The 25,633-nt window shown below is 41.2% G+C and overlaps 1 protein-coding gene across 1 annotated transcript in view; it reads right to left on the reverse strand.

Moving 5' to 3' along the window:
* Positions 1 to 25,633, reverse strand: part of NCALD (neurocalcin delta) — a 412,094-nt gene that overhangs the window by 242,003 nt on the left and 144,458 nt on the right. The window lies entirely within an intron of this gene.

The raw sequence follows: 25,633 nt of genomic DNA on the forward strand, positions 1-25,633 counted from the left end.
GAAGGCTTCTAAAGATACAAAGCATAAGGCTTCAGTGTCTGTCATGGTCTTCAACTTAACTTCTGCTGTCTTTGCAACATCACCCCTCCCCTCAGAGTGCAAAGGTTAGATGATGGTCCAAAGTGGTACTGGACCCACAGTGGATACCAGTCAGTCTTGCCTCTGTTGTTTATGGAAATGGCTTAGTAAAAGATGGGGACCCCAGAAGGACTAACCTGGCCTTCCCAACTCTATTTTTCTCCACCTGGCTGCCCACCTGACCCCAATCATGCTCCCTTTTCCCTTCATCTTGTAGCTACCATGTATGAGAAAGCTGGGAAAGGTATGAGAAAATATGTAATGGATCAGAAGAAAGCCCTGCCATCTTCTGCACCTGGGAAAGTGGATCCTTAAACTTGTTTTGTGTGGGAAGAGAATCATGTCCAAATAGCCTTTCTATGTATTTTTACAAAATCCCCAGCAGGAATCAACCAATTCAGTAGGGGTATGTGAGGAGGAAGAGAATGATAACTCTGATGAGGATGACAAACGATGTGTAAATAAACGTTTCTACCTCTGGAAAGCACTGGCAACAAACTGAAGCTCAAGCCAAGGACCAGGACGAGATCCAGGACTTCCAGTGGCACAGGCAGCATCCCTGGAGGGGCTGCATCAGGAGGCAGCTCTGTGAGAAGAGCACAGGCTTGCGGGGGCAGGCAGTCCTGGGCTCCAGACTTGGCTGGGCCACACATGGGCTGAACCTTCACACAAGTTCATTCACCTCAGCTTCCTGGGCTACAACTGCGACAAAAACACTCAGTTCAAAATGCAGAGATGAAATGAGATCATCTGTGCACTGCTCCAGTACAATGTGGGTAAATATCCTTTCCCCTTTTCCCCCTTAATTTTTCTTAAAATGACCATAAGGAAACTAACAAAACCTACTTTGCAACCTGAGGAGAATTTCTACAAGAACAATGAAGTTAAGGAAGCCAATGTGAAATCTGCTATTCAGTGAATGCAACTTATCTCCAGAGTCTGTCACCAAGCACATTTTTGTGTCCTCTGTCTGACTGCACTGAAAATTACTTTTCCCCAACCTGCTTACACAGTTTAGAAATATTTCAATGTGAACTCTGGGGGAGAAATCATGTAATTAATATTAAGATAAAGTCTTGAAAAAGAGCAAACCCTTCTCTCCACAATGAACATTGCTCCCCTTTGTACAATTCATCTGTCCTGAGCTAGGTCACACAGACTGTGACCCAAGAATCCCCAAGAACTGTGTAGTGTGAGCTGGATCTGGGCTGGCGAACAGCTCTCAACAAATGGAGTCAGTTTTTTTGTTCATTTGCAGTGGAAGAAACATTAATTATAACTTCAAGAGACATTAATTATAACTTCAAGAGTATCTGGATGAACTACAGTTAAACAAAGAACCCGCAAAGTGCTCTGTGAAAGGACTGAATACGGATTAGTGGGGGAAGTGTATTGAGAGATGCGCCCAAAGCAGGAGAGATACAAGGAAGAGAGCCCAGGGATGTGGATGGGCAGGATACTGGGGGCAGTACCTTGATAGGGAATGCAAGGAGGAAAATTGGTAGCGAGAAATATTCTGTTCCAGGTGCATGACGAGGGGAACTTTCTTGATTAATAGACTTTATTTTTTAGAACAATTTTAGATTTACAGAAAAATTGAGCATGTTGTGAAGAGAGTTCCATGTACCACAACCAGTCCCCATATAGTTTCCCATTATTAATATCTTACATTAATACAGCACCTTTGTTAATAAACCAGTATTGATATTGTTATTAATTAAAGTCCATAGTTTATTCAGATTTCCTAAGATTTCACCTAATGTCCTTTTTCTGCTCCAGGTACCACATTACATTTAGTTGTTACGTTTCCTTAGGTTTTTCTTGGCTTTGATGATATTTCAGAGTTTCCTTGCTTTTGATGACCTTGAGAGTTTTGAGGAGTACGGGTCAGGTATATTATACAATGTCTCTCTACTGGGATTTCTATGATGTTTTTCCCATGATTAGAATGGAGGGGGAAGAGCTTCAAGATGGCAGAGGACTAAGGTGTGGAGATCACCTTCCTCCCCACAAATACATCAGAAATACATCTACACGTGTAACAACTCCTAGAGAACACCCACTGAATGCTGGCAGAAGACCTCAGACCTCCAAAAGGCAAGAAACCCCCCACATACCTGGGTAGGGCAAAGGAAAAAAGAAAAAACAGAGACAAAAGGATAGGGACGAGACCTGCACCAGTGGGAGGGAGCTGTGAAGGAGGAAAGGTTTCCACACACTAGGAAGCCCCTTCGCGGGCAGAGACTGCGGGTGGCAGAGGGGGAAAGCTTCGGAGCCGCGGAGGAGAACACAGCAACAGGGGTGCGGAGGGCAAAGCGCAGAGATTCCCGCACAGAGGATCGGTGCCGACCACCACTCACCAGCCCCAGAGGCTTGTCTGCTCACCCGCCAGGGCGGGCGGGGCTGGGAGCTGAGGCTCGGGCTTCAGAGGTCAGATCCCAGGGAGAGGACTGGGGATGGTGGTGTGAACAGAGCCTGAAGGGGGCTAGTGCGTCACAGCTACACGGGAGGGAATCCGGGAAAAAATCTGGAGCTGTCGAAGAGGCAAGAGACCATTGTTTCGTGTTCACAAGGAGAGGGGATTAAGAGTACCACCTAAACGAGCTCCAGAGATGGGCGCAAGCCACGGCTATCAGCCCGGACACCAGAGACAGGCATGGGACGCTAAGGCTGCTGCTGCAACCACCAAGAAGCATGTGTGCGGGCACAGGTCACTCTCCACACCGCCCCTCCCAGGAACCTGTGCAACCCGCCACTGCCAGGGTCCCAGGATCCAGGGACAACTTCCCCAGGAGAACACACGGTGCCTCTGGCTGGTGCAATGTCACGCTGGCCTCTGTTGCCACAGGCTCGCCCTGCATCCATACCCCTCCCTCCCCCCGGCCTGAGTGAGCCAGAGCCCTCAAATCAGCTGCTCCTTTAACCCCATCCTGTCTGGGTGGGGAACAGACGCCCTCAGGTGACCTACACACTGAGGCGGATCCAAATCCAAAGCTGAACCCCAGGAGCTGTGCGAACAAAGAAGAGAAAGGGAAATCTCTCCCAGCATCCTCAGGAGCAGCGGATAAAATCTCCACAATCAACTTGATGTACCCTGCATTTGTGAAATACCTGAATAGACAACGAATCATCCCAAATCGAGGCGGTGGACGTTGGGATCAACGATATATATATATTTTTTCCTTTTTCTCTTTTTGTGAGTGTGTATGTGTATGCTTCTGTGTGTGATTTTGCCTGTATTGCTTCACTTTTACCATTTGTCCTAGGGTTCTGTCTGTCCCTTTTCATTCTTTGGGTTTTTTTTAGTATAGTTTTTAGCGCTAGTTAGCATTGGTGGATTTGTTTTTTGGTTTGTTTGCTCTCTTCTTTCTTTTATTTATTATTTAAAAATTTTTTTTAAATATTTATGTTTTATTTTAATAATTTTATTTTATTTTCTCTTTCTTTCTCCCTTTTATTCTGAGCCATGTGGATGACAGTGTCTTGGTGCCCCGGCCGGGCATCAGGCCTGTGCCTCTGAGGTCGGAGAGCCAAGTGCAGGACATTGGTCCACCAGAGACCTCGCAGCTCCACGTAATATCAAAAGGCAAAAATCTCCCAGAGATCTCCATCTCAACGCCAAGACCCAGCTCGACTCAACGACCAGCAAGCTACAGTGCTGGACACCCTATGCCAAACAACTTGCAAGACAGGAACACAACCCCACCTATTAGCAGAGACGCTGCCTAAAATCATAATAAGGCCACAGACACCCCAAAACACACACCGGACGTGGACCTGCCCACCAGAAAGACAAGATCCAGCCTCATCCACCAGAACACAGTCACTAATCCCCTCCACCAGAAAGCCTACACAGCCCACTGAACCAACCTTACCCACTGGGGGCAGACAACAAAAACAATGGGAACTACGAAGCTGCAGCCTGCAAACAGGAGACCCCAAACACAGTAAGATAAGCAAAATGAGAAGACAGAAAAACACACAGCAGATGGAAGGAGCAAGGCAAAAACCCACCAGACCTAACAAATGAAGAGGAAATAGGCAGCCTACCTGAAAAAGAATTCAGAATAATGATAGTAAAGATGATCCAAAATCTTGGAAATAGAATGGAGAAAATACAAGAAACATTTATCAAGGAGCTAGAAGAACTAAAGAGCAAACAAACGGTGATGAACAACACAATAAATAAATTAAAAATTCTCTAGAAGGGATCAAGAGCAGAATAACTGAGGCAGAAGAACAGATAAGTGACCTGGAAGATAAAATAGTAGAAATAACTACTGGAGCAGAGTAAAGAAAAAAGAATGAAAAGAATGGAGGACGGTCTCAGAGACCTCTGGGACAACATTAAATGCACCAACATTCAAATTATAGGGGTTCCTGAAGAAGAAGAGAAAAAGAAAGGGACTGAGAAAACATTTGAAGAGATCCCCAATATGGGAAAGGAAATAGTTAATTAAGTACAGGAAGCACAGAGAGCCCCATACAGGATTAATCCAAGGAGAAACACATCAAGACACATATTAATCAAACTATCAAAAATTAAATTCAAAGAAAAAATATTAAAAGCAGCAAGGGAAAAACAACAAATAAAATAGAAGGGAATTAACATAAGGTTAACAGCTGATCTTTCAGCAGAAATGCTGCAAGCCAGAAGGGAATGGCAGGACATATTTCAAGTGATGAAGGGGAAACACCTACAGCCAAGATGACTCTACCCAGCTAGGATCTCATTCAGATTTAACAGAGAAATTAAAACCTTTACAGACAAGCAAAAGCTAAGAGAAGTCAGCACCACCAAACCAGCTTTACAACAAATGCTAAAGGAACGTCTCTAGGTAGGAAACACAAGAGAAGGAAAGACCTACAACAACACACCCAAAACAATTAAGAAAATGGTAATAGGAACATACCTGTTGATAATTACTTTAAATGTAAATGGACTAAATGATCCCACCAAAAGACATAAACTGGCTGAATGGATACAAAAACAAGACCCATATATATGCTGTCTGCAAGAGACCCACTTCAGACCTAGGGACACATACAGACTGAAAGTGAGGGGATGGAAAAATATATTCCATGCAAATGGAAATCAAAAGAAAGCTGGAGTGGCAATACTCATACCACATAAAATAGATTTTAAAATAAAGAATGTTACAAGAGACAAGGAAGGACACTACATAATGATCAAGGGATCAATCCAAGAAGAAGATATAACAATTATAAATATTTATGCACCCAACATAGGAGCACCTCAATACATAAGGCAAATGCTAACAGCCATAAAAGCGGAAATCGATAGTAACACATTCATAGTAGGGCACTTTAACACCCCACTTTCACCAACAGACAGATCATCCAAGCTGAAAATGAATAAGGAAACGCAAGCTTTAAATGATACATTAAACAGGATGGACTTAATTGATATTTATAGGACATTCCATCCAAAAACAACAGAATACACTTTCTTCTCAAGTGCATGGAACATTCTCCAGGATAAATCATACCTTGGGTCACAAATCAAGCCTTGGTAAATTTAAGAAAATTGAAATCATATCAAGTATCTCTTCTGACCACAATGCTATGAGACTGGATATCAATTACAGGAAAAAATCTGTAAAAAATACAAACACATGGAGGCTAAACAATACACTACTTAATAACCGAAATCACTGAAGAAATCAAAGAGGAAATCAAAAAATACCTAGAAACAAATGACAATGAAAACACGATGACCCAAAACCTATGGGATGCAGCAAAAGCAGTTCTAAGAGGGAAGTTTATAGCAATATAATCCTACCTTAAGAAACAAGGAATATCCCAAATAAACAACCTAACCTTACACCTAAAGCAATCAGAGAAAGAAGAACAAAAAAACCCCAAAGTTAGCAGAAAGAAAGAAATCATAAAGATCAGATCAGAAATAAATGAAAAAGAAATGAAGGAAACAGTAGCAAAGATCAATAAAACTAAAAGCTGGTTCTTTGAGAAGATAAACGAAATTGATAAACCATTAGCCAGACTCATCAAGAAAAAAAGGGAGAAGACTCAAATCAATAGAATTAGATTTGAGTTAGAATTAGAATTAGAACTAGAATTAGAATTAGAACTAGAATTAGAATTAGAACTAGAATTAGAATTAGAACTAGAATTAGAATTAGAACTAGAATTAGAATTAGAACTAGAATTAGAATTAGAAATGAAAACGGAGAATTAACAACTGACACTGCAGAAATAAAAAGGATCATGAGAGCTTACTACAAGCAACTCTATGCCAATAAAAATGGACAACCTGGAAGAAACGCACAACCTTCTGACACTGAACTAGGAAGAAACAGAAAATATGAAGAGACCAATTGCAAGCACTGAAATGGAAACTGTGATTAAAAATCTTCCAACAAACAAAAGCCAGGAGCAGATGGCTTCACAGGCGAATTCTATCAAATATTTAGAGAAGAGTGAACACCTATCCTTCTCAAACTCTTCCAAAATATAGCAGAGGGAGGAACACTCCCAAACTCATTCTACGAGGCCACCATCACCCTGATACCAAAACCAGACAAAGATGTCACAAAGAAAGAAAACTACAGGCCAGTATCACTGATGAACATACATGCAAAAATCCTCAACAAAATACTAGCAAACAGAATCCAACGGCACATTAAATGGATCATACACCATGATCATGTGGGGTTTACCCCAGGAATGCAAGGATTCTTCAATATATGCAAATCAATCATTGTGATACACCATATTAACAAATTGAAGAAGGAAAACCATATGATCAGCTCAACAGATGCAAAGAAAGCTTTCGACAAAATTCAACACCCATTTATAATAAAAACCCTCCAGAAAGTAGGCATAGAGGGAACTTACCTCAACATAATAAAGCCCATATATGACAAACCCACAGCCAACATCGTCCTCAACGGTGAAAAACTGAAACCATTTCCACTAAGATCAGGAATAAGACAGCCTGGTTTCCCACTCTCATCACTATTATTCAACATAGTGTTGGAAGTTTTAGCCACAGCAATCAGAGCAGAAAAAGAAATGAAAGGAATCCAAATCGGAAAAGAAGTAGTAAAGCTGTCACTGTTTGCAGATGATATGATACCATATATAGAGAATCCTAAAGATGCTACCAGAAAACTACTAGAGCTAATCAATGAATTTGGTAAAGTAGCAGGATACAGAATTAATGCACAGAAATCTCTTGCATTCCCATACACTAATGATGAAAAATCTGAAAGTGAAATTAAGGAAACACTCCCATTTACCATTGCAACAAAAAGAATAAAAAACCAAGGAATAAACCTACCTACAGAGACAAAAGAGCTGTATGCAGAAACCTATAAGACACTGATGAAAGAAATTAAAGATAATACAAACAGATGGAGAGATATACCATGTTCTTGGATTGGAAGACTCAACATAGTGAAAATGTCTATACTACCCAAAGCAATCTACAGATTCAGTGCAATCCCTATCAAACTACCACTAGCATTTTTCACAGAACTAAAACAAAAAATTTCAAAATTTGTATGGAAACACAAAAGAACCCAAATAGCCAAAGCAATCTTGAGAAAGAAAAATGGAGCTGGAGGAATCAGGCTCCCTGACTTCAGACTATACTACAAAGGTACAGTAATCAAGACAGTATGGTGGGCTTCCCTGGTGGTGCAGTGATTGAGAGTCCACCTGCCGATGCACGGGACACGGGTTCGTGCCCCGGTCCGGGAAGATCCCACATGCCGCGGAGCGGCTGGGCCCATGAGCCATGGCCACTGAGCCTGTGCGTCCGGAGCCTGTGCTCCACAATGGGAGAGGCCACAGCAGTGGGAGGCCCACATACCGCAAAAAAAAAAAAAAAAAAAAAAAATGACAGTATGGTACTGGCACAAAAACAGAAATACAGATCAGTGGAATAGGATAGAAAGCCCAGAGATAAACCCACACACATATGGTCACCTTATTTTTGATAAAGGAGGCAAGAATATACAATGCAGAAAAGACAGCCACTTCAATAAGTGGTGCTGGGAAAACTGGACAGCTACATGTAAAAGAATGAAATTAGAACACTCCCTAACACCATACACAAAAATAAACTCAAAATGGATTAAAGTCCTAAACGTCTGGCCAGACACCATAAAACTCTTAGAGGAAAACATAGGCAGAACACTCTATGACATAAATCACAGCAACATCCTTTTTGACCCACCTGCTAGAGAAATGGAAATAAAAACAAAAATAAACAAATGGGACCTAATGAAACTTCAAAGCTTTTGCACAGCAAAGGAAACCATAAACAAGACCAAAAGACAACCCTCAGAATGGGACAAAATATTTGCAAATGAAGCAACTGACAAAGGATTAACCTCCAAAATTTACAAGCAGCTCATGCAGCTCAATATCAAAAAACCAAACAACCCAATCCAAAAATGGGCAGAAGACCTAAATAGACATTTCCCCAAAGAAGATATACAGATTGCCAACAAACACATGAAAGAATGCTCAACATCATTAATTATTAGAGAAATGCAAATCAAAACTACAATGAGGTATACCTCACACCATTCAGAGTGGCCATCATCCAAAAATCGACCAACAATACATGCTGGAGAGGGTGTGGAGAAAAGGGAACCCTCTTGCACTGTTAATGGGAATGTAAATTGATACAGCCACTATGGAGAACAGTATGGAGGTTCCTTAAAAAACTAAAAATAGAATTACCATATGACCCAGCAATCCCACTACTGGGCATATACCCTGAGAAAACCATAATTCAAAAAAAGTCATGTACCAAAATGTTCATTGTAGCTCTATTTACAATAGCCAGGACTTGGAAGCAACCGAAGCGTCCACTGACAGATGAATGGGTAAAGAAGATGTGGCACATATATACAATGGAATATTACTCAGCCATAAAACGAAATGAAATTGAGTTATATGCAGTGAGGTGGATCGACCTAGAGTCTGTCATACAGAGTGAAGTAAGTCAGAAAGAGAAAAAGAAATACCGTATGCCAACACATATATTTGGAATCTAAGGAAAAATAAAGGTCATGAGGAACCTAGGGGCAGGACGGGAATAAAGACGCAGACCTACTAGAGAATGGACTTGAGGACACAGGGAGGGGGAAGGGTATGCTGGGACAAAGTGAGAGAGTGGCATGTACAAATATACACTACCAAATGTAAAAGAGCTAGTGGGAAGCAGCTGCATAGCACAGGGAGATCAGCTTGGTGCTTTGTGACTACCTAGAGGGGTGGGATAGGGAGGGTGGGAGGGACGGAGACGCAAGAGGGAAGAGATATGGGGATATATGTATAGCTGATTCACTTTGTTATAAAGCAGAAACTAACACACCATTGTAAAGCAATTATACGCCAATAAAGATCTTAAAAAAAAAAAAAAAAAAGAATGGGGTTATGGGCTTCCCTGGTGGCACAGTGGTTGAGAGTCCGCCTGCCGATGCAGGGGACACGGGTTCGTGCCTCAGTCCAGGAGAATCCCACATGCCACAGAGCGGCTAGGCCCATGAGGCTGCACGTCCAGAGCCTGTGCTCCGCAACGGGAGAGGCCACAACAGGAAGAGGCCTGCGTACTGCAAAAAAAAAAAAAAAAAAAAAAAGAATGGGGTTATGAGGTTTGGGTAGGTTTAGGAGGATGATCGTAGAGTTGAGAATGTATTATCATATCAAGGGTACATACTATTAATGTTTTAAGGCTGTTGATGTTGACCTTGATCACCTGTCAGATTTCTCCACTGCAAAGTTATTTTCTCACCACCTTTTCCATACTGTCCTCTTTAGAAGGAAGTCACAAGGTGAAATTAAGAAAACAGAAGTTATGCACCCCAGGGGAATTTTTAGGACAAAACTAATATTTAATAGTAAATCATCTACGTGCTGCTATCGTCCAGTTAGTATCTCTGAATAGTTAGGAGAAGTCTGCTGCACACAAATGCCAGGCATGAGAATTATTTAGGGGAAACCAAGGAGAGGGGGCTGGTAACTCTCTGTGGATCCACACAGGGCAGAGAGCGAAGCACAGCTACAGACGAGCCACACGTGACCAAGAGCTCAGGAGCAGCTAGAAATCAGAGCAAGAGAGGACCCTGAGACCATAAGCCACCAGGACTTCAGAGCACCCAGGATGGAGTTCAAGTCTACTTTATGTACATTTCACTGAACAAAGTCACCTAAGGAACATCTGAGTTACACTTATCTGCACTTTATGTATTTCTTTAAATAGCTACTAAAAGACAAGCACTGCACTTGGTGCAGAGTTGGTGGGGAAAGACACAAAGATGAATTGAACACTGCTTCTTCTTTAAAGAAACTTAAGGAAATCTAACTACTACCAACTTGATAATCCTTTCATTCTTGTACTTGCTCAGTTCTTTCATTGGTTTATTACCTTCATAATATGCCAGGGTCAACCAGGAGCTATGCCAAGAAGTGGGTGGGGGAGACAGATTGAGATGGTGGAGTAGGGAGACCCTGAGCTCACCTCCTCCCATGGGCACATCAAAATTACAGCTACTTATAGGGCAACTATCTGTGAGAATGACCTGGAAACTAGTAGAAAAGATTTTCCACAACTAAAGATATAAAGAAGGAACCTCAATGAGACAAGTAAAAGGGGTGGAGACACAGTCTAGTCAGGACCCACACCCCTGGGTCAGCAACCCACCAACAGGAGGGATATCACAACTGCAGAAGCCCTCCCTGAGGAGTGAGGGGGTCCCCATTCCACATCAGGCTCCTCAGCCCAGGGGTCTCCCAGTGGGAAGATGAGCCCCCAGGATGTCTGGCTTTGAAACAAGTGGGGCTTGTTCAAGAGAGCTAGAAGGCTATAGGAAACAGAGACTCCAGTCTTAAAGGTCATGCACAAAATCTCACTCTCTGAGTCCCAGTAGTTTGACAAAGTGGGCAGTTTGACAAAGTCCCTTGCTGATCTTGGAGAATTTCCCAGAGAGCCAGAAGGCAGCTGGAACTCCCCCTAGAGACAGAGATACTGGTGGCAGCCATTCTGGGGATCTCGATCTACCATGCTGACAATGGTGCTGGCAAGCACCATTTTGGAATCCTCCCTCTAGCCAATTAGCACTGGGGGCTTGCCTCCAGTAGTACCCACCAGCAGGTCTACAGCTGAGGCATATCACCAGGCATCACAACTACTCATGCTGGAGGCCTGTCCCACCCACCAGTGCACTGACAGCAACTGCATGGGACAGCTAGGTCGAGAGCCAGCCCTGCTTACCAGCACACTCACAGTAATCAGCCCCAGCACAACAGAAGCATGATGCAGCCCACATAAGGGACACCCCTAGAGCATCAAGCTCTGGTGGCCAGAGGGGAGTACACTGCTGGACCCTGTAGAACATCTCCTACATGAGGCCACTTCTCCAAGATTGGGAGATGTAACAGACGTACCTAATACACAGAAATAAACAAAGAGATCGGGGCAAACTAAGAGATAGAAGAATATGTTCCCAACAAAGGAACAAGAACAAAACCTCAGAAAAAGAACTAAACAAAATGGAGATAAGCAAACTACCTAATAAAGAGTTTAAGGTAATGATTATAAAAATACTTACTGAACTTAGAAGAATGAATGAATACAGTGTGAATTTCAACCAAAAGTTAGAAAATATAAGAAACAATCAATCAGAGATGAAGAATACAATAACTGAAATGAAAACTACACTAGAAGCAATCAACAGTAAATTAGATGATACAGAGAAATGGATCATTGATCTGGAAGACAGAGAAGTGGAAATCACCCAAGTTGAACAGAAAAAAAAAAAGATTTTTTTTTTTAAAGTGAGGATAGTTTAAGAGACATCTGGGACAACATCAAGTGTACTAATATTTGCTCTATAAGGGTCCCAGAAGGAGAAAAGAAAGAGAAAGGTGCAGATAACTTCTTTGAAGAAAAAAATAGCTAAAAATTTCCCTAGCTTGTAAAAGGAAACAGACATCCAGGAAGCACAGAGGGTCCTAAACAAGATGAACCCAAAGAGATCCACACCAGTACACATTATAAGTAAAATGTCAAGAATTAAAAATAAAAAGAAAATATTAAAAGCACCAAGAGGATAGCAACTACTTACAGACGTTCCCATTAACACTATCAGCTGACTTTTCAGCAGAAACTTTGCAGCACAGAAAGGAGTGGCACAATATAGTCAAGTTAATGAAAGGGAAAAACATACAACCAAGAATACTCTATCTGGCAAGATCATCATTCAGATTTGAAGAAGAGGTAAGAAGTTTTACAGACAAACAAAACGAAAAGAGTTCACCACCACTAAACTAGCTTTACAAGAAATGTTTAAGGGACTTTTTTAAAGTAAAAAAGAAAGGTCACAACTAGACATATGAAAATTTTGAAAGGAAAATCTCATTGGTAAAGACAAACATATAACAAAGGTAATATATCAACCACTTACTAAGCTAGTAGAAAGGTTAAAAGACAAAAGTAGTAAAATCATCTTAAAATCATTACGTCTATATATAGATTATTATATATAAACTTAATGGTGACAACAAACCAAAAATCTATAATAGATACACAAAAAAAGGGAAAGGAATCCAAACATAACACAAAAGACAGTCATTTAATCACAGGAGAAGAGAGCAAGAAAGGAACAGAGAAGAACTACAAAAACAACCAAAAAACAATCCACAATGGCAATAAGCACACACCTGTAGAAAATTCCTTTAAATGTAAAGGAATTAAATGGTCTAATCAAAATATACAGAGAGCTTGAATGAAAAAAAAAAACCAAGACTCATATATATGCTGCCTATAAGAGACTCACTTCAGATGTAAAGACACATGCAGACTGAAAATTAAGGACTGGAAAAAGATATTCCATGCAAATGGAAATTAAAAAGACAGCTGGGGTAGCAATATTTATATCAGACAAAATAGACTTTAAAACAAAAACTGTAACAAGAGACAAAGAAGGACATTACATAATGAGAAAGGGATCAATCCAAGAAGAAGATAGAACAATTATATGTGCACCCAACATAGGAGCACCTAAATACATAAAGCAAATATTAACAAACATAATGTGAAAAATTGACAGTAACACAATAATACAGTAAGTCCCCTACATACAAACAAGTTCCATTCTGAGAGCAAGTTCATAAGTCCAATTTGTTCATAAGTCTAACAAAGTTAGCCTAGGTACACAACTAACACAATCAGCTATATAGTACTGTACTATAATAGGTTTATAATACTTTTCACACTAATAATACATAAAAAAATAAAGAAAACATTTTTAATCTTACAGTACAGTACCTTGAAAAGTACAGTAGTACAGTACAACAGCTGGCATAGAGGGGTTGGCATCAAGTGAACAGGCAAGAAGAGTTACTGACTGGAGGAGGGAGAGGAGGTGGGAGATGGTAGGGCTGAAGGATCCTCAGCAATAGGAGACGGAGGGAAAGCTGCAATCTCACTCACGCCTGACGTTGATGGCACAGGTTCTGGTTCCTTGCTAGATTCAATTCTATCTACCCTCTTGAAAAAAATGATCCAGTGATGTCTGGGTAGTAGCTCTTTTTTTCTCATCATAGATGACACGGTAGCACTGGATTGCATTCTGAACAGCTGCTACAACCCTTCTGTACCATTCTACATTCGGGTCCTGTGCCTCAAAAACTAATAGTGCCTCCTCAAATAAAGAAAATCCCCTTGCCATTTCCTGCATAGTGAATCACTTCAGTTCTTCAGTTACTTTTTCTTCCTCTTGTCTCTCTTCATCCTTTCTCTGTGTCTCCAATTCCATCAGGTCTTCTTTAGTAAGCTCCTTGTGTTGCAAAGCAAGCTCCACTGTTATCGCTTGGCACTTCTTAGCAGTACCAGCTACATCATCACTGCTTTTATGCTTGCTTCTGGACATCCTAGGCTTGAAATAAAAATACTGTACTACTGTACAGTACTGTACTGTAGAGTACACAAAAGCACAACCACTTATAGAGGATGCACACACATGACAATATACACCAGACACGTGAACTAACTTACGTGACTGGACATGTGAACACACATTCACATCTTTGAAAGTTCACAACTTGAAGGTTCATATGTAGGGGACTTAGTGTAGTAGGGTACTTTAACACATCAGCTACATCAAAGGACAGATTATCCAGACAGAAAATCAATAAGGAAACATCAGCCTTAAATGACATATTAGATCAGATGGAATTAATAGGTATATATAGAATATTTTTATCCCCAAACAGTAGAATACATATTCTTTTCAGATGCATGGATTAAAGACTTAAATGTCAGATACGAAACCATAAAACCTCCAGAAGAAAACCTAGGAAGTATGCTCTTTGACATCTGTCTTAGCAATATTTTGGGAGATCTGTCTTTTCTGGCAAGGGAAACAAAAGCAAAACTAAACAAATGGGACCACATAAAAGTAAAAACTTTTTGCACAGTGAAGGAAACCATTAACAAAACAAAAAGGCAACCTGCTGAATGGAAGAAGATATTTGCAAATAATATATCCAATAAGGGGTTAATATCCAAAATATATCAGGAACTCATACAACTCAATATGAAAAAAACAAACAATCCAATTTAAAAAATGGGCAGAGGACCTGAATAAACATTTATCCAAAGAAGACATACAAATGACCAACTGACACATGAAAAGATGCTGAACATCACTAATCATCAGGGAAGTGCAAGCCAAAACCACAATAAGAAACCACTTCACACCTGTAAGAATGGCTATCATCAAAAAGACAACTAATAACAAGTGTTGGTAAAGGTGTGGGGAAAAGGGAACCCTAGTACGCTGTTGGTGGGATCGTTAATTGGTGCAGCCACTATGGAAAACAGTATAAAGTTTCCTAAAAAAAATTAAAAATAGAACTACAATACAATCCAGCAATTTCACTTCTGGGTATTTATCCAGAGAAAACAAAACACTTATTTGAAATGATATATGCATCCCTATGTTCACTGCAGCATTATTTACAATAGCCAAGATGTGAAAGCAACCTAACGTCCATCAGTAGAATGGATAAAGAAGATGTGGTATATATAAACAATGGAATATTACTCAACCATAAAAAATAAAACCTTGCCATTTGCAACAGCATGGATGGATCTAGAGAGTATCATGCTAAGTGAAAAAAGTCAGACAAAGACAAATACTGTATGATCTCACTTATATGTGCAATCTAAAAAACAGAACAAATGAACAAACAAAATAAAAACAGACTCAGATACAGAGAATAATGGGTGGTTGCCAAACAGGTGGGGGATGGGGGGCTGGGTGAAATAGACGAAGGGGATTAAGAGGAACAAACTTCTGGTTATAAAATAAATAAGTCACGGGATGTAATATACAGCATAAGGAATATGTTCAGTAATAACTCTGTATGGAGACAGATGGTTACTAGACTTACGGTGATCATTTTGTAATGTATTTAAATGTTGAATCACTATATGGTACACCTGAAACTAACATTAATATTGTACATCAACTATATTCAATAAAAAAAGAAGTGGCTGGGGGCAAAAACTTTAGTTCTTCCTGCCCCAATAATTTCTCCTCAAAAGCCAATTTAATTTTTTAAAGAGTATTCTTTGATATAATTTATCGCCATTTTATTAATTTTCCATATAGTCTAAAAAAAAGGTTTTTTGGAAATTTTTTAATTTTATGAATTTTGATACACAAACTAAGAAAACTAGTGTGTGCTTGCTTTACAAATTTGCCCTCAAGACAAGTAAGCCCTTATTCTACTCCCCACCTCTAGCAACAAGGCTACTGCCGCAAACACCCTTCTAAGCAGAAATTTTGGAGCCACCACATTTAATACATGCAGGCAATATATTATTATGGCTTTTTGACAAATAAGAAAATGCAAGTACAGAAATAATGGGTGATTGCCCAAGGTTTTGGATTTGTAGGCCAAATACAGGACCAGGATGAGAACAACTCTGAGCCTGCCTGCTGAACCATACCACTTTCCATTTTTAAATATTTAACAGCCTAATGCTTACATGGACAGTTCAGACGCAAGAGTTAATGAAAGCAGAAATGTAGTGACACTTTCTGCAAATGCTTTCTTTGTGTTCAAAACAGCAATAAGAGCTAAAACAACTAAGGACATGTTGCTGAGAAGTAACTGCCATTCTGGAAATCACACATGCATTTGCATGGTGAAAGGTTTACGGGCACACCACTTCAGCTGTACCACAAAGGGCAGGAAACAGAAAAATAACACCTCTGGCCATAAGTCAATTCTAATATTTTGAAATAAAACAAAATATGCATCTATGTAAGCTATAAATATAGATTCCATACATCATCGATGCAACTGACACATATATACAACACCATGGAACATTTGAACAAGAGGGAATCTTTGATCATCTCAAACAGGGGTTTTCAAAGCTTCTTAAGCCTTAGAACCCCGTGTCCAAATGAAATATTATAAAAATAAGTGTATCATTTTAGTTGAATGGATTGGCCCAGTGACCCCCTTGGCTCTGAAAGAGATCAGATAAACACTGTTTGAAAACCACTTCTTTCATCCAATTTCCTTATTTTACAGGACTGTTTGAAAATATGCCAAGATTAAGATAAAACTGTGTGAACTGCAGTAGTGTGTGTGTGCGTGTGTGTGTGTTACTCAACAGCCATGCACTTATTTTTTCATGTTCCAAAAGTTTATAATATCTGCTAAAGCTTCTCAAGCTTAAGCCTGCTGGGAATCACCTGGAGAGTTGTTAAAACAATTTTCTGAACCCCAACCCAGAGATGCTGACCCGGAAGATTAGGGTGTGGTCATGGATTTGCATTTCTGACCAGCTCCAAGGTGCTGCTGCTCTGCTGCTGGTCTGGGAACCTCACCTTGAGTACCTGCACTCAAGGACAGCCTACAGATACAGACTTGCACTAAAGGAAAATGAGGGCACCAAAAACCTCCCTTACAAGCTCTCCCACCCAACACAGCAAAGGGCTTGCAAACACTTGCTGAACAAATGACCAGTTACTGAGACAGCCAGTTTGTAAAGTGAGCTGCTCCATGGCATTGGATATAACACTTCTCATTGGAACAGTGCCCAGGTTGACACTCCAAGGACCTCACATAAATAACCTCATTCCACACTTTCCAGGGCTTCTTTGTCCTCCGGTGGGTTTCAGTGAAGAGAATACGGCTGTGTCTTCTATCTCCTTTACCTTTTATCTTCTCTTTGCACCTCACATTCGTTCTCCAACCTGCTCCACCTGACCTTTATGGACTAAATCAATGGGTTCCCTTATCCCCTGACTTCCGGTTGGATTGTATCCATAGAAGGCACTGACAGGAGGTTAGGAAGTAGGAGAAGGTTGAAGGTGCTGTTTGCATTGCCCCAGCTTCCTCCCTGCCAGGATGCCATGGGCTGGCAGTGCTCCTACCAAAGGGCACAGCTCATATTGGATGGCCCTTTCCTTTCAGCCACCCTCTATGGATTCTGGTAACTGTCCATCCCCTGACCTTTCAGGACTAGTGGGAGTAACGGCTCCCAGCTGTAGCTAGCCCTGGGGTACTGCATTATCTCTTAATAGTTTCTATAAACCCTAGCCTCACTTTCATTTTGTTAAATTCTGCTTGAATGGCCAGTTCAAGGGTGCCTTCACTTCCTGATGGGACCCTAACCGGTAATATAAGGATGTTTCTTTGACTGCTCTCATGAGAGGCCAGGGCTTGGGGCCCTACCCTCACCCATGACTTACTCTCCCTATGCTAGCTGTAATTTAGAAAAACTACCTACTTCTTCTCTATCTCACACAGGGATAAGATACAATAATTTATTTGAAATCAATGCACACTTTTAGAAACTCAAATGTTCATATCCAACTTAGTTGTAGCATTTGATATATACCATGACTTAAACATTCAAAGCAATATACAAATAAGTCTCACGTGGAATTTTTAGACTTTGAAGTTTAATGGATGCAAGTATTTTGAAGGCTGATTCTTTCACTAGCACTTTGCCTGTTATTCAATAAATGTTAGCTATTACTCAAAATACAAACTGAGCTCCTGCAATGTGCCAGTCACTGAGCCAGGCCCAGTATGTACCAAGGTGAACAGGACAATCTCCCCTCCTGCCGTCATGGAGATTCCAGTCCAGCAAAAAAAGGAGATATTCTAAAATAAATTACAAAATTTATTTTTAGGTTATTACTATGATAGGTGCTATGCAGGAGAAATGCCAATGCTGAGTACACAAGGCAAAGGGGTGGGATGGGGGAGGGGAACGTGGGGGAGGGGAGGGTTGGGAAGTTGGGGTGGGTATCCTGACTAAGTGGAGAAAATAGCAGGTTTACATGGACATATTTCATCTCACTATAGTCTTTTCTGAATCTTCAACTAATGGAAATTCACATTTAAATAAGAAACAAAGACAGAAATGCAAGTCCTTTGAAAAGCCGAGGGAGGGTCTTAGAAGATGGAAAGGAGAAACAACTGTTTGCCCAGCCTGAAATGTTACTCAGAAATGGTTAAGGTGGAAAAAAAGCAACGCTGTGATCGTTACACGTGTTTTCATAGCAGGAGAACAAGCCTCTATTTTCTGTTTCTGTCCTAAACTATTTTTATTCAATGTCCACACTCTACTTTGTTTAGATGCCTCTGCTGAAAAACAAGTATTCTAAGAGAATTGATAGGCTGCTTTTCTTTCCTTTAGGACATTTTTTGTTGGACCTGTTGTTTCCTGAAGAGTCATTCTAAGTGCTCAAAATGCTAAAAGGCACTAAAAAAATAATGAACAAATTTTCACAGAAACTGAATTTTCCAAGCAACAAACTTGGTGCTAATGAGGGGATTTCAAAGTGGCCCCTCAGACACTGAAAACCAATTTCAAACAGAAATCCCATTAAAGGCCCCACAGGTGAACACTCACAGGCAGGTGCATTCACTCTGGCGGCTTCTCTCAGGCGGACCTTGGCTCTGCTACAATGAACTCCCTCTTTACCACTCACAGGGGTCCTCGCAGCAGACTGCGATGCATAGAATTTCCATCCTAGTTCAGCACAGGGCGATAGGGCACATTACTCACTTTCATGAAATTTATGGAAGATTTTGGTACTTAAGATGGTCTTCAATTATTTAAGGACCAGGCTATAAAAGCTACAGGCAAGTCATGGTAAATAGAGCAGGAAATGAGAAAGCCCAGAGGCTTTGTCCTCTCTCCCTTCTCTCCCCACTCTGCACCCGTTCCCAACAAGTCCCTTGTCTTTTCTCAGTAGCTTTTTTGTTACAGGAGATGGCAGCCCATGTTACACAGTGACCAGTGGCCCAGATACAAATATTCTGCCCCCTCTCCAGAGAAATGCATATACATGCTTGTCAGTCTACATGGGATGATCTTTTGAGTTCAGAAAATATGATTACTATACTCATATATATCCCAACTATGTTTACCTCCTTTTCCTTTTTGTTAATTTAAACAGATCCTATTATCTTGGTCAAGAAACTAGAGATTAAGAGCATGTGTATCAGAGCCAAGGTCAAACTCCTTCCAAATGCCCCATCCAGGCTCCCAGCTATGATCACCATCTTCATTCTCATCACTGTCATTTATTGAGTCAGGTCCTATCTTAAGTGCTTTAAGTCAATTATATTTCATTTCGCCTTCCCCTGTATTCTCCCCATTTTACCAATGAGAAAGCTGAAAAGAGATTAAGTTATGAGGGCAACGTCACCCCGGTAATAAATGGAAGACCTGGGATGTCATCCCAGGCCTATCTGATTCCACAAGCCAGTCTCTACACCATAATGATGTTCATTAAAACAGAACTTAACCCTTCAGTCGAAGCATGTATTGTGTGTATGTGGTGGGGCAGGCGGGAGAGGGAGTGAGGGGAGAACTGTTTTATTGGTAATCTCTAATAAACCTTCATGACTGTAAGCTCTGAGAGGGCAGGCATCCTACGTGTCTTATTTTCCATGGTATCCCAGATCCTAGCACAAGACTTGGCATACAGCAGGTGTTCAACAAAAGCCTGAAGAAAAGGAAGGGAGGGAGAGGGGGAGGGTGGGAGTAAGGGAAGGAAGGAAGGAAGGAAGGAAGGAATGCAGGCTGACTCTCAAAGAAAACAGTACATTTGGTAAAGTAGATAGAAATGTATAAGGGTCTGTAGCTCAGCTCATGTATCTGAATGCTGTGGCCCTTTAAGAAATAAGGAGGCAGTTTTCCAGTTGTTCAGGGAGATAAAGGAAGAATGAACAAGATTGGCAGCAAAATATTTGTCATACGGTTAATAGGGTACTCAGACCAATCGGTTTAGGCCACATATAAATTTGTAAAAAATACTCAGAGAGCAAAACCCCAGGGAAGTACAATGCAGTGGGCAGCTTTTCATTCCTGAAGATTCCAGTGGGGGTGGGTGGATGACCATTGGTAGTGGGACCCTGGGAGCAGCCATAAGGGACTAGTAAGTAAGCAGGAAGGCATCTTTTGGATAGCACTCATTCTGGAAATTTTTCTCTTTTTGCTAAAACCTAACGAGGCTCATAAGGCCGCTCCAACTCCAAAGTATGGAGAAGAATGCATTTTATACCACGAATGATGTAACATTCATTCCTGAACACAGGACAGAGTAATGAACAAATATAGGGTTTACACTCTCGAGCAGCTCACAACAAATCAGCAAATCAACATGAGAAGTACCAGGAAGTGATAAGTGCTATGCAGAGAATTAAAACGGGGTGCTGGAGGCTGTCATGGAGCTTATAGCAAATCAACAAATGAATCTGGGAAATATCAGTGTAGGATAAGGGCTCTGCAGAGAAGCCATGTGATTGACTTTAAAATGACGCAGAATAAAAACAAGAAGTCATTCTGAGTTTTCTCAATAAAGCCAAAAGCTACACTCTACTCTTCTTCCCTGAATTTATAGATAGACTTTTCCTTTCAGAATGCTGTGATAAGGGTACTGAGTTGGACTATAAGAGCTCAAATCCTTATAAGACAGAGCGAGAACAGCAAATAGAAACAAGTAAATGAAACTCAATCCATATAGTGTAAGGAATGCATTTTGCAGGCCTCAGTCATCTTTCTTTCTGGGAACTAACCTACTTTCCCAGCCAGTCTAAATGCCACAAAAGACCCTGTTAGCTTCGTGGAAAGGTGAAAAAAAGAAACTCAGCCAGCATAGCCTTTGTGTTACATCGGGGCCTGAGGCCCTAATGAGCTCACACTCAGGACAGGGGTGGTGGTGGTGGCACCACCTTGGTCAGAGGCTTGGCAGCCGTGAGGAGAAAGACACTGCACTGGGCTGAGGCCAGAGCCAAAGGAAGGCCTGGTAATTCCACATCAGCTTTGGCATCTCTGGAAGCCGTATGTAATACCAGGACAACAGAAGTACACTACTTACAGCTCACAGGCAATGGCTTTGCTCCTTCACCAGAGGAAAAATAAATACCACAAAAAAATAAATAAATAAATAAATACCACAATGACAAGACCTCACTCCCCTCCATCCTTGCCTGCACCAGGAACCTGACCAGGCCTAGCCAGGTCCACTCCCAGGAAAGGTGGAGGTAGGGACACATCAGATGCTGCATCATACTGTATCTTCTGGTTAAGGTGGCATTTTACAGAAGGGGAAACAGGAGCCTGCATTCATTCCATGGGGACTTGAGAGCCACTGAAGCTTTTCAACAGTGGAGTGATCAGATCTGTGCTTTACAGGAGACAGAAGTACTGGTAAAGGCAGGGTCTCAAGATGCATAGAGAAAAGTGACTGAGATGGCAAAGTATCTGAAAATGATGAAAAATGAGAAACAGCTGAAAGAACTGGGCAGGGAGGAGACATAGGGAACATAAAATACTCTTTAATACTTCAAGGCTCTCATATGGAAGAGGGATTCAGAGTTCTCTGCAAGAACTAGAATGGAAGTTAAAGAGTTGGAATGGGGAAGAGATACAGATTTCACCTGTGACCAAACAGAAGATCTTTCTGATGACTAATGCTAAGCAAAAATAGAGCAGGTTACCCATGAAGGCTGTGACTCACTGGTGGTGTTCAAGTACGGTCCAGATTACATGACCATGAAATCCTTGTCCATTTTGCTTTTTTTTTTTTGCGGTACGCGGGCCTCTCACTGTTGTGGCCTCTCCCGTTGCGGAGCACAGGCTCCGGACGCGCAGGCCCAGCGGCCACGGCCCACGGGCCCAGCCACTCCGCGGCATGTGGGATCTTCCCGGACCGGGGCACGAACCCGTGTCCCCTGCATTGGCAGGCGGACTCTCAACCACTGCGCCACCAGGGAAGCCCAATCCTTGTCCATTTTATGCTCTATTATTTCATGATTTCCTCCATCAATGTCCAAGGCCTTTCTAAGTCTATCAACTCATAGCTGTCCTGAAAAACACAACTCAAGTTCCATCTCCAAGTCACTCCAGGCCTTTCCATAATCATCTCTCCCTTTTCTGAATAAGACACTTATTACTTGTACCATTTATCTGGGAGATAAGCTTGCACAGCTTTGTGGCATTGTTTCTATTGAACAGTTACCTATTTCTTGTATATCAATTAGTTTTCATGGATTTTATCTCTGTAATTAGACAATAGCTTCTGGAAGGCAATAATCTCATCTTATATTTACAGAACAAGTCTTGTGCCTTGCACATAGCAAATGCCCTGCCTGTTGGCTTATTACCAAGACTCCTCAGTGCCTACCCCGTAAAACTGCAGGTCTCAAGGTAAATTTCTTGTGTGCATCCATACAAGAAACCTTGTGGGTTCTTTCAGATCTCTGATCCTGATTATTTCATTTTCTGATTATACTCAGTTATATTTTAGTTGTATTGAGCTAAATATTTCTTCCAATTAAAACAGTATTCTTCCACAGCATATTTTTAGAGAAGGGGAAAAACAAGAATGAAACTTTTAATTGAAAACATTTTAAACCTTTCTTTCCATCACAAAATAAAAGGAATGGTTCTGCAGCAGAAACTGTCATCCAGAAAATCAGCCACTTATGAAAGGCCTAATTTTTCTCATGGTTGAATTAAAACAAGTGCAATTAACACTACTGATTTATTCTCCCACACAGAGGTTGCCTTTGTGAATATTAGAATTCAAGACCAATAACAGGGAATTCCCTGGTGTTCCAGTGGTTAGGACTCCACACTTCCACTGCAGGGGGCATGGGTTTGATCCCTGATCAGGGAAATAAGATCCTGTATGCTGTGTGGCATGGTCATAAATAAATAAATAAATAAATAAAATCAATAGGGAAAAAATTGACTCCTCCATAAATGATGTTGAGACAACTGGCTATCCATTTGAAAAAGAGGTAGATCACCAACTCATACCACAAACAAACAAACAGATCAATTAACAAATTAAGGTGCCTCTCAAACTGAATGACTGTAGGAATTTTTCAGCCCCTTTGGGTCTTTACATGGATACACCTGTTGAATGTGGCTCCTTCCATAACCTATTTAAGTGGTCATTCCTTTTTCTAAATGCAGCCTTTGAGTTATACGAATTTCCAGTATCGGAGGGCAGTTCACAACCATATTTTGGATGTGAACTTTCCTTTGGAGAAGGAGCCAAAGCCTCAGAAGCTGAAATCTCCCCCAAGATGCTGCTTTTGAGCAAGCACCATGAGCTTGCCTTATACCAAGTCCTTCTGATACTTTGAGACTGGAGCAGACTGAATGGGAAACACCACAGACCCACTTTATATGTTGAGAGCCAATGTGCATGCAGTTAGGCTTCTTGTAAAAGGTTATAGCCTTGAAAATCCCTCTGATTTCTTATACGTAAAAAATTGCACATACTGTTTTCATGTAATGGATTTTCCATGACAACACATAAATTAGCATATGTTGGAAACTGTAAAGGGCTCTCTTCCCTTCTATTTCCGGCTGCTTCCACACTGAGACATGACCCCATGGGTATGCAGAGTTAGACAATTCTATTTTTAAAAGAGAAATAAAGCACGGTGTGAACGGTTCTAAACCCCCAAATGGCCAGAGGCTACCAGATAAATACACTTCTGAGACAGAGGCTGAACACTTCTTGGAACTCGTTCTCCCTTCTGAGCACATTTACCACAGAAGTTCCCCTGCCTCTGAGGTCCTGTCCCTCTGCCACCAGGCAGTGAGGGGTTTGCAAATCTAATTGACGGGCACGTTGTCTCCTCATCCCCATCCCTGGCCCTCTCAGAGGCTCTGCCAAGGGTTCACTACCCTAGTCCAGAACCAGGATCTCCTTTTCTTTAAGAAAGTTTAGTTCCAAATACCTTAGCCCACCTCTGCTATCGACCCGCAGAACTCCACCTCCACACCGTGGCCTGAAGAAAACCAGAAATTGAAAGCTTCCAATCCCCTTTGTCCCCAGGCTAATGAAAATATGGGGGGGGGGGGGATTTTATGCATCTGAATTTTCACCTTCCTATTAGAGGGAAACTTGTATGAAATTCATCACGCAACTAGGCCCACCAGATGAGCTTGTTTTTGTGAAAAAACAGTTAACTAACCAAAACTGTAGGGTCGTGTTTATCTGCTGTGATAGCTCCTCTCCATTGGCCCCTTCAAGTCCACTCTCTATGCTTCACCCTGCTCAGAAGCCCAGAAGGCTACATTTTATGGAATGCAGCGCTGGGCTTCTTGCCATCTCCCTGGGTTCCGGTTGGGGTCTGCAATGGAAGGCCTCGTGAGCAGAAGGAAGAGAGCCGGAGGGTTTACTGTTCAGTCTTCTCCTGGTGGGTGGATATGTTCCTCTGCTCTATGCACAGCCCCATCCAGCGGCCTCTCCCACCTGAAGTTCGTTCCCTTCCTCTGTCCCCTCAGGGTGCTTTCATTGTCCTTTTTTGGTTTCCCTTAACCTGCCTACACTTTTGTAAATAGAACTTTCCTTAAACTCTCCCGAACTTCCTGCTTGAGTGTGCCTCTTTCCTGCCGGACTCTGCAGCACTATTTTAATCTAGCATTTTCCAGAAATGCCTCCACCTGAGGATTCAACAAGCCATGAGCACCCAAGAAACCAGGAGAGAGGAAAGAAACCAACTGGTTATATGCTGTTTATAAAAACAACTCATTCTTCGGACAGTTCTCTAAGTCTTTAACCTTTCTAAAGGTTTTAATGCAAAAAAAAAAAAAAAAAACCCAAAAGAAGGAAAAATCTCTGCTTAATTAAAACATCATCTACCACCATCCCAGGCTCTGCATCCAATACAACAAACTTCTGCTTCCAAAACCAAGGGTATAGACGTAGCCCTCTTCCAGCATATGGTTCCATGACATAAATAGTTTTAATAAATATCAGTATAATAAAATATATCATTGACATCAGATAGTGTGATTTATAGAAGAAATGGGCAAGGCCTTTAAGAATAAGAGCGAAAAATCTGTTCTATAGGACAGCTGACTAATAAATGTTGGAGCTCCTAAGTGAAAGGAGTTTGCAATTTAATACCAAAATTGTTCAGCTATTTCTAACTGACTCAAAAACAACTCTTGGAAACCTAGGAGATCAACAAGCACTGAAGC

Source organism: Phocoena phocoena, chromosome 17 (genome assembly GCF_963924675.1).
Source record: "Phocoena phocoena chromosome 17, mPhoPho1.1, whole genome shotgun sequence".
NCBI lineage: Eukaryota > Metazoa > Chordata > Mammalia > Artiodactyla > Phocoenidae > Phocoena > Phocoena phocoena.